General features: G+C 38.4%; 1 protein-coding gene across 1 annotated transcript in view; it reads left to right on the top strand.

Moving 5' to 3' along the window:
• Nucleotides 1-11302, top strand: part of LYL1 (LYL1 basic helix-loop-helix family member) — a 366014-nt gene that overhangs the window by 110160 nt on the left and 244552 nt on the right. The gene's annotated exons all lie outside the window — the stretch shown is intronic.

Genomic DNA, 11302 nt, shown 5'->3' with positions numbered 1-11302 from the left:
GAAATGCTTATTTTGTCAGCAGGTAATTACATGTATGACTGGTATATTTTGACTTGTGTTTGTATTGCCACTGCTTTGCGTAGGTGATTTTCTGCTTGCTTACACTAGGCAGTATGGTCACTGCTTTGAATGGACAGTACCTTGTGGGTCATTCAGTCTCGTCATGCTACTGTGCCTGAGGGGTTTGATTTCTCAGATGGCTAAAAATAGGAGAATCATTCTTCACTACATTACTCCAAGTACCGTAATACAATATGTAGGATTGCTGTCCAAGTTAAATATGATGGTAAAAGAGAAAGTTATGTCATCTAATTGTAGTCGGAATGCTGTGTGAGACAGACAATTGCAAAAGTGTAATTTATGTGGTACTTGTAATGATGTGCATCAGGAAACATTGTTGCAATGTGTGTTGTTAACTATCCAGGTATTATCTGTTTACTAAGAGATGTAGCGTCCCTGACGGGAGGGAAGGCAAATATGCTACAGTTTCCTATTAATGCCTGGCATCTTGTTATCCCATGCCAATGGCTATTTACTGAGACAAGAGTAACTCGCTTCAGGGATCTCAACCTAGCTTGTGATGTTAACATAACATGATGGAGAGACAGATAGATCTCTCAGAGATTGCCGCTCCTCTGGAATAAGCTCCCGCTCCCTATGAAGCTGAGCTCCTCAATGACCCTATTTGAGAGCAACCTTGACAATTGGATGCGTGACCATAAATTCACCGCAGAGGTGGTAATTATGTCCCTCATGGACAGGGGCATTTGGTGCTGATCATAGAATCGCTCTGCTAACAATGACCTTTTAACTGTGGTCAGTAAGGGTACCCAGGATTTTACACTGCTAGGCTTGTAAAGACCTTTTAGCCATTAGCCTTGTAACCTCCTATGAACCTATTCTCATGACATAAATCAATACCCATGGACTCTCAAGCACCACTTGTCTGTCCTGTCTCTAGTTTCCTCTTCTCCACCCAAACCCTTCCCCATCACTTACCTGCCTTCTCTTAGGGAATACTCATAAGCCCAAAATTCACTTATATTTGGGGAAGGGCTATTAATACTATCATGTACCCCACATCAATGTAATCACTCAGTCTTTGTCAGCTGAGTGTAACCCAAAGGTTAATTGGCAGGTATTTTATATATATATATATGTGTGTGTGTGTGTGTGTGTGTGTGTGTATATAGTTTTTTTTTCATTAAATTCTATTTGAGAATTGTTTTCTGAGTATTACAGTAACACATCTCACAAGTCTACAAAAGACAGTTATACTCATGAAATATCCTTACTTTAATACCCGAATAATGGGTACACTAGTCAGAAAAGTTATTTTCAAGTGTGACATACATCTTTCCTGCTATTAAGTAATTTGTTTAGTCACAAAAAAGGCAGGCAAGGGTTTGGGGGGGTGGTAATCTCTGGTCTACAGTATTTACTTTATTTATAGGTCATTGCTACGACCACTGATTAATACTGTGTTAGATAGTTTACTACCTTTCATCTCCATGTTAGGAGAAGAGACAATAATGTTGGGCATAGCACAGTGAAGTATCTAGCATGACCCCACTTTCTGTATATTGGTGGCCCTTGTATAACCTGTCACTAAGCATGTGTAAGGTGTAGTACATTATATGCCCATTTTAACTGCTCATCGAATAACGTGATAAGGACCTATGGGGGAGGGGCAGTGCTGGCCGGCGTATTGGCCTTCACCGAATATCATGGCCTGCTTGCAGAAGGTAGAGAACTTTCAACTAACATATGAGTTGACCAGTGATGGGAAATCTTAGGGTATGATATTGTTTTTACATATTTGTGAGGAAAAAGTAAGGGGTATGGAACTGTGTGGATGAACATGGTAATTATGGAGAAAATGTGGTACAGAACTGTTGAATTGCAGTGAAATGCCATACATTGGTACTTTTTGGAGTTTTACAAAGCTTTTGCAATCTGAAAGACCCCATATTTGCTATAAAAAAACAAACATGTCACTGAAATTTATGAAATGCCACTACTGAACTGTTAAGTTTTCCTTTGAGTTTCCTACAGAACAGCATATTTTACATTTTTTCTATGAAGTCTAATAAGTTCACAGGTCTGAGCTTCATAAATTAAAATTATGCAAACTGTATGTTAAAGGAAACAAACTTTTCTAACTTCACTCATCCCAGGATAGAAAGCTAGATTACTATTAGAATAACAGCCATCCATCAGTGGGTGGGTCGACTGGAGCCTAACCAGTAAAAATGTTGTTGGTATACAGTGAGTGACTTAAGAAGAAATGATAGACAGCAATGCCAGTGCTGTGACAGGTAGCATACTAGCCTTTGGGTTCTATTCCCGCTTTGGATAGGCTCATATCTGACATTACAGTACAGCATAAGGGGGGGGGGGTCATAGGTTAGTACTAAGTTAACTGCGCTTGCGAGCCATTTTAAGCTTAGCCAATTATCCCTTGTGAGACTCAAGCCTTGCACCTTGTGCTTGCAAAGCAAACACCTTAACCATTAGGCCACCCTCCCAACTGTTGTAAATCTGTGTGTGTTGTCCTTCCGATAAGACATTATACTGAGGCCCCATCTGCTTGAGTTGGTGGTAACTCAGATGGATGTAAAAGGTCCCACTGCACCTATTTAAAAGAGTAGGGTAAGTTCCCTGGTGCCCTGGCCAAATTTCCCCTAGTAGTATAAATGCCTCCTCAGGTCTCCCTTGAAAGGAGGTCAGCAGCCTAGTGGGGCTCACTTGGTTGATAAATAAAATAAAAAAAAAGCACACAATATTTGTGCTACAATTTGATGGGTGAACTGTAGGTGGATGGAAGTGGTACTAGACATATTGAGAAACATGGAGATGCATCTGTTAAATCAAGTGAAAGATTTTACAGTGGTCTTTGTGTGAGACTGTCATTCACTTTAAACAATGGTTAAATTTTATTTTTGGTGTGTTATCACCTCCTTATTGTGTGCAGAACTGGTGCTGTATTTGAAATGTTTGGTATTTTGTGACTGCGTTGTGTAGGTAATAAAGGAAAACTGGCTTTGTGTGACAATGAAATTAATATATTTAATCAAGGTGGTATAAAGGCAATGGCTATAGAGAGAGCAGACCCCCTGAAAAACTGCTTTTGGTAGTTTCCTGTATGTATCTGACATGGATTCTTTTAGGGAACAATGCAGTTTTGTTTGTTTCATTAATTTATCAGGCATTTTACTGTCTCTTATTCAGTTAAAAGATTAGAATATAAAAACTCCAGTATATTGTATAAGATCAGAAGGAACATCAGTTATCAAGGTTAGCTATACTGGTTAATTTTAGAGCATGAATCCTGGGGGACTCTGGACTCAGAAATTGATATGCCACAAGAAAAGTAATAGGTGACTGTTGAGACATAACAGAATAATTGCCATCTGTGTGACTTTATCTGAGTGATTTGTACACAGAAGCTCCTGCTGAGGAAGGATAAAGCACAGTAATCTGCAATATTCCCCCATCCGACTGATATCACTGCGAGCAGTCAGCATATAGCCCAGGCCCATGTCAGAGATGTTCAACTTCAGTTACCACTAAGGTGAAATACGGACTGGTAGTATGCATCATAATATATAGACTGATAACATACATCAACATGTTTTTGACCAATTAATAAAAAAACATGAGGATCCCAGTATAAGACATAACAGTATATGCTAATATCTTGATTTATTATAGCTTCATAGGTTTTTACTAGGCTAATGACAAGAAGGGCCTTTTTAAGACTAGCCATGCATCCCAAGTCTCTAACAAGTGCTGATACCCTTGACAAGTCCTATATAGTACTGCATTTCATCATTTCCAAATTGTAGAATCTCAGCAGCTGAAGCCATTCCTGCTATAGCTAATGTCAAAGTGGTGATCAAAAAATCCGGCTCATGTATGGATGAGATCTCACCAGAGATGTTAAAAGCACTTGAAGGGAGGGGGGTGCAACATAACTTATGTCTCACTTTATTATTGCATAGAATGTGGGGACAGTAGTTTTGAATGAACAAACTGTGTTGTGATATTCATCTTTAAAAGGGGAACCAGAAGGTATACTCGAAAAATCAGAGTTTTGTGCCTGTTGAAATTACATGTCAGATTAATAAAGTTACAAGGACAAATGTAAAGCAGTGTATCGTATGTCTAGGTAGATGATACCTTACAGACAAGAGAGTACACTGTGTCCAGATCTATGATATCTTACAGACAGGAGTGTACCTGTGTCCAGACATATGATGCCTTACAGACATGAGTATATACTGTATCCAGATATATGATGCTTTACAGACAGGAGTGTATACTATGTCCAGATAGATGATACCTTACAGACAGGAGTGTATACTGTGTCCAGATATATGATGCCTTACACACAGGAGTATATACTGTATCCAGATATATGATGCCTTACAGACAGGAGTGTATACTGTGTCCAGATATATAATACCTTACATACAGGAGTGTATACTGTGTCCAGATATATGATACCTTACAGACAGGAGTGTATACTGTGTTCAGATATATGATACCTTACAGACAGGAGTGTAAGCTGTATCCAGATATATGATGCCTTACAGACAGGGGAGTATACTGTGTCCAAATATATGATAACTTACAGACAGGAGTGTATACTGTGTCCAGATATTACCTTACAGACAGGAGTGTATACTGTGTCCAGATAGATGGTACCTTACAGACAGGAGTGTATACTGTGTCCAGATATATGATACCTTACAGATAGGAGTGTATATTGTGTCCAGATATATGATACCTTACAGACAGGAATGTATACTGTGTCCAGATAGATGACACCTTACAGACAGAAGTGTATACTGTGTCCAGATCTATGATATCTTACTGACAGGAGAGTATACTGTGTCCAGATATATGATACATTACAGACAGGAGTGTATACTGTGTCCAGATCTATGATATCTTGCTAACAGGAGAGTATACTGTGTCCAGGTATATGATACATTCCAGGCAGGAGTGTATACTGTGTCCAGATCTATGATATCTTACTGACAGGAGAGTATACTGTGTCCAGGTATATGACACGTTACAGACAGGAGTGTATACTGTGTCCAGATATATGGTACCTTACAGACAGGAGTGTATATTGTGTCCAGGTATATGATACCTTACAGACAGGAGTACATACTGTGTCCAGATAGATGACACCTTACAGACAGGAGTTTATACTGTGTCCAGATCTATGATATCTTACTGACAGGAGAGTATACTATGTCCAGATATATGATACCTTACAGACAGGAGTGTATGTTGTGTCCAGATATATGATACCTTACAGACACGAGTGTATACTGTGTCCAGATATATGATGTTTTACAGACAGGAGTGTATACTGTGTCTAAATATATGACACCTTACATACAGGAGTATATACTGTATCCAGATATATGATGCCTTACAGACAGGAGTATATCCTGTCTGTGTCCAGATATATGACGCCTTACAGACAGGAGTATATACTGTATCCAGATATATGATACCTTACAGACAGGAGTATCTACTGTGTCCAGATATATGATACCTTACAGACAGGAGTATATACTGAATCCAGCTATATGATGCCTTACAGACAGGTGTGTATACTGTGTCCAGATATATGATGCCTTACAGGCACGAGTATATACTGTATCCAGATATGTGATGCCTTACAGACAGGAGTGTATATTGTGTCCAGATATATGATACCTTACAGACAGGAGTGTATACTGTGTCCAGATATATGATACCTTACAGACAGGAGTATATACTGTGTCCAGATATATGATGTTTTACAGACAGGAGTGTATACTGTGTCCAAATAGATGATACCTTACAGACAGGAATATATACTGTGTCGAGATTTATGATGCCTTACAGACAGGAGTACATACTGTGTCCAGATATATGATAACTTACAGACAAGAGTGTATACTGTGTCCAGATCTATGATATCTTACTGACAGGAGAGTATACTGTGTCCAGATATATGATACCTTACAGACAGGAGTGTATACTGTGTCCAGATCTATGATATCTTACTAACAGGAGAGTATACTGTGTCCAGGTATATGATACCTTACAGACAGGAGTGTATACTGTGTCCAGATCTGTGATATCTTACGGACAGGAGAGTATACTGTGTCCAGGTATATGATACGTTACAGACAGGAGTGTATACTGCATCCAGATATATGGTACCTTACAGACAGGAGTGTATATTGTGTCCAGGTACATGATACCTTACAGACAGGAGTGCATACTGTGTCCAGATAGATGACACCTTACACACAGGAGTTTATACTGTGTCCAGATCTATGATATCTTACTGACAGGAGAGTATACTGTGTCCAGATATATGATACCTTACAGACAGGAGTGTATATTGTGTCCAGATATATGATACCTTACAGACATGAGTGTATACTTTGTCCAGATATATGATGTTTTACAGACAGGAGTGTATACTGTGTCCAAATATATGATACCTTACAGACAGGAGTATATACTGTATCCAGATATATGACACCTTACAGACCGGAGTATATACTGTGTCCAGATATATGATGTTTTTCAGACAGGAGTGTATACTGTGTCCAAATAGATGATACCTTACAGACAGGAGTATATACTGTATCCAGATATATGATGCCTTACAGACAGGAGTATATCCTGTCTGTGTCCAGATATATGACACCTTACAGACAGGAGTATATACTGTATCCAGATATATGATACCTTATAGACAGGAGTATATACTGTGTCCAGATATATGATACCTTACAGACAGAAGTATATACTGAATCCAGATATATGATGCCTTACAGACAGGCGTGTATACTGTGTCCAGATATATGATGCCTTACAGGCATGAGTATATACTGTATCCAGATATGTGATGCCTTACAGACAGGAGTGTATATTGTGTCCAGATATATGATACCTAACAGACAGGAGTGTATACTGTGCCTAGATAAATGATGTTTTACAGACAGGAGTGTATACTGTGTCCAAATAGATGATACCTTACAGACAGGAGTATATACTGTGTCGAGATTTATGATGCCTTACAGACAGGAGTATATACTGTGTCCAGATATATGATATCTTACAGACAGGAGTATATACTGTGTCCAGATATATGATATTTTACAGACAGGAGTATATAATGTGTCCAGATATATGATACCTTACCTACAGGAGTATATACTGTGTCCAGATATATGATACCTTACAGACAGGAATATATGCTGTATCCAGATATATGATGCCTTACACACAGGAGTATATACTGTGTCGAGATTTATGATGCCTTACAGACAGGAGTATATACTGTGTCCAGATATATGATACCTTACAGACAGAAGTATATACTGTGTCTAGATATATGATGCCTTACACACAGGAGTATACACTGTGTCGAGATTTATGATGCCTTACAGACAGGAGTATATACTGTGTCCAGATATATGATACCTTACAGACAGGAGTATATACTGTGTCCAGATCTATGATATCTTACAGACATGAGTACATACTGTGTCCAGATAGATGATACCTTACAGACAGGAGTATATATTGTGTCCAGATATATGATACCTTATAGACAGGTGTGTATACTCTATCCAGATATATGGTGCCCTACAGACAGCAGTGTATACTGTCTCCAGATATATGATGCCCTACAGACAGGAGTGTATACTGTGTCCAGATATATGGTACCTTACAGACAGGAGTGTATATTGTGTCCAGGTATATGATACCTTACAGACAGTAGTGCATACTGTGTCCAGATAGATGACACCTTACAGACAGGAGTTTATACTGTGCCCAGATCTATGATATCTTACTGACAGGAGAGTGTACTGTGTCCAGATATATGATACCTTACAGACAGGAGTGTATATTGTGTCCAGATATATGATACGTTACAGACACGAGTGTATACTGTGTCTAGATATATGATGTTTTACAGACAGAAGTGTATACTGTGTTCAACTATATGATACCTTACAGACAGGAGTATATACTGTATCCGGATATATGATGCCTTACTGACAGTAGTATATCCTGTCTGTGTCCAGATATATGACGCCTTATAGACAGGAGTATATACTGTGTCCAAATATATGATGTTTTTCAGACAGGAGTGTATACTGTGTCCAAATAAATTATACCTTACAGACAGGAGTATATACTGTGTCCAGATATATGATACCTTACAGACAGGAGTATATCCTGTCTATGTCCAGATATATGACGCCTTACATTCAGCAGTATATACTGTGTCCAGATATATGAAGTTTTTCAGACAGGAGTGTATACTGTGTCAAATTAGATGATACCTTAGAGACACAAGTATATACTGTGTCCAGATATATGATGCCTTACAGACAGGAGTATATACTGTATCCAGATATATGATACCTTACAGACAGGAGTATATACTGTTTCCAGATAGATGATACCTTACAGACAGAAGTATATACTGTTTCCAGATAGATGATACCTTACAGACAGAAGTATATACTGTGTCCAGATATATGATACCTTGCAGACAGGAGTATATACTGTGTCCAGATATATGATACCTTACACACAGGAGTATATACTGCTTCCAGATAGATGATTCCTTACAGACAGAAGTACATACTGTGTCCAGATATATGATACCTTATAGACAGGAGTATATACTGAATCCAGATATATGATGCCTTACAGACAGGCGTGTATACTGTGTCCAGATATATGATGCCTTACAGGCACGAGTATATACTGAATCCAGATATGTGATGCCTTACAGACAGGAGTGTATATTGTGTCCAGATATATGATACCTTACAGACAGGAGTGTATACTGTGTCCAGATAAATGATGTTTTATAGACAGGAGTGTATACTGTGTCCAAATAGATGATACCTTACAGACAGGAGTATATACTGTGTCCAGATAGATGATACCTTACAGACAGGAGTGTATACTGTGTCCCGATATATGATGCCTTACACACAGGAGTATATACTGTGTCGAGATTTATGATGCCTTACAGACAGGAGTATATACTGTGTCCAGATCTATGATATCTTACAGACACGAGTACATACTGTGTCCAGATAGATGATTCCTTACAGGCAGGAGTATATATTGTGTCGAGATATATGATACATTATAGACAGGTGTGTATGCTCTATCCAGTTATATGGTGCCCTACAGACAGGAGTGTATACTGTATCCAGATATATGATGCCCTACAGACAGGAGTGTATACTGTGTCCAGATATATGGTACCTTACAGACAGGAGTGTATATTGTGTCCAGGTATATGATACCTTACAGACAGGAGTGCATACTATGTCCAAATATATGATACCTTACAGACAGGAGTATATGCTGTATCCAGATATATGATGCCTTACAGACAGGAGTATATCCTGTCTGTATCCAGATATATGACGCCTTACAGACAGGAGTATATACTGTGTCCAGATATATGATGTTTTTCAGACAGGAGTGTATACTGTGTCCAAATAGATGATACCTTACAGACAGGAGTATATACTGTGTCCAGATATATGATACCTTACAGACAGGAGTATATGCTGTATCCAGATATATGATACCTTACAGACAGGAGTATATACTGTATCCAGATAGATGATACCTTACAGACAGAAGTATATACTGTGTCCAGATATATGATACCTTACAGACAGGAGTATATACTGAATCCAGATATATGATGCCTTACAGACAGGCGTGTATACTGTGTCCAGATATATGATGCCTTAGAGGCACAAGTATATACTGTATCCAGATATGTGATGCCTTACAGACAGGAGTGTATATTGTGTCCAGATATATGATACTTTACAGACAGGAGTGTATACTGTGTCCAGATAAATGATGTTTTACAGACAGGAGTGTATACTGTGTCCAGATAGATGATACCTTACAGACATGAGTGTATACTTTGTCCAGATATATGATGTTTTACAGACAGGAGTGTATACTGTGTCCAAATATATGATACCTTACAGACAGGAGTATATACTGTATCCAGATATATGACACCTTACAGACAGGAGTATATACTGTGTCCAGATATATGATGTTTTTCAGACAGGAGTGTATACTGTGTCCAAATAGATGATACCTTACAGACAGGAGTATATACTGTATCCAGATATATGATGCCTTACAGACAGGAGTATATCCTGTCTGTGTCCAGATATATGATGCCTTACAGACAGGAGTATATACTGTATCCAGATATATGATGCCTTATAGACAGGCGTGTATACTGTGTCCAGATATATGATGCCTTAGAGGCACAAGTATATACTGTATCCAGATATGTGATGCCTTACAGACAGGAGTGTATATTGTGTCCAGATATATGATACTTTACAGACAGGAGAGTGTACTGTGTCCAGATATATGATACCTTACAGACAGGAGTGTATATTGTGTCCAGATATATGATACCTTACAGACATGAGTGTATACTTTGTCCAGATATATGATGTTTTACAGACAGGTGTGTATACTGTGTCCAAATATATGATACCTTACAGACAGGAGTATATACTGTATCCAGATATATGACACCTTACAGAAAGGAGTATATACTGTGTCCAGATATATGATGTTTTTCAGACAGGAGTGTATACTGTGTCCAAATAGATGATACCTTACAGACAGGAGTATATACTGTATCCAGATATATGATGCCTTACAGACAGGAGTATATCCTGTCTGTGTCCAGATATATGACGCCTTACAGACAGGAGTATATACTGTATCCAGATATATGATACCTTACAGACAGGAGTATATACTGTGTCCAGATATATGATACCTTACAGACAGAAGTATATACTGAATCCAGATATATGATGCCTTACAGACAGGCGTGTATACTGTGTCCAGATATATGATGCCTTACAGGCATGAGTATATACTGTATCCAGATATGTGATGCCTTACAGACAGGAGTGTATATTGTGTCCAGATATATGATACCGTACAGACAGGAGTGTATACTGTGCCCAGATAAATGATGTTTTACAGACAGGAGTGTATACTGTGTCCAAATAGATGATACCTTACAGACAGGAGTATATACTGTGTCGAGATTTATGATGCCTTACAGACAGAAGTATATACTGTGTCCAGATATATGATATCTTACAGACAGGAGTATATACTGTGTCCAGATATATGATATTTTACAGACAGGAGTATATAATGTGTCCAGATATATGATACCTTA

This window comes from Protopterus annectens, chromosome 9.part0 (assembly GCF_019279795.1).
Source record: "Protopterus annectens isolate FY-2018-M chromosome 9.part0, PAN1.0, whole genome shotgun sequence".
Lineage (NCBI taxonomy): Eukaryota > Metazoa > Chordata > Ceratodontiformes > Protopteridae > Protopterus > Protopterus annectens.
Note: the sequence above shows the minus strand (reverse complement) of the source record. Positions and strands in the feature narration are given on the sequence as shown.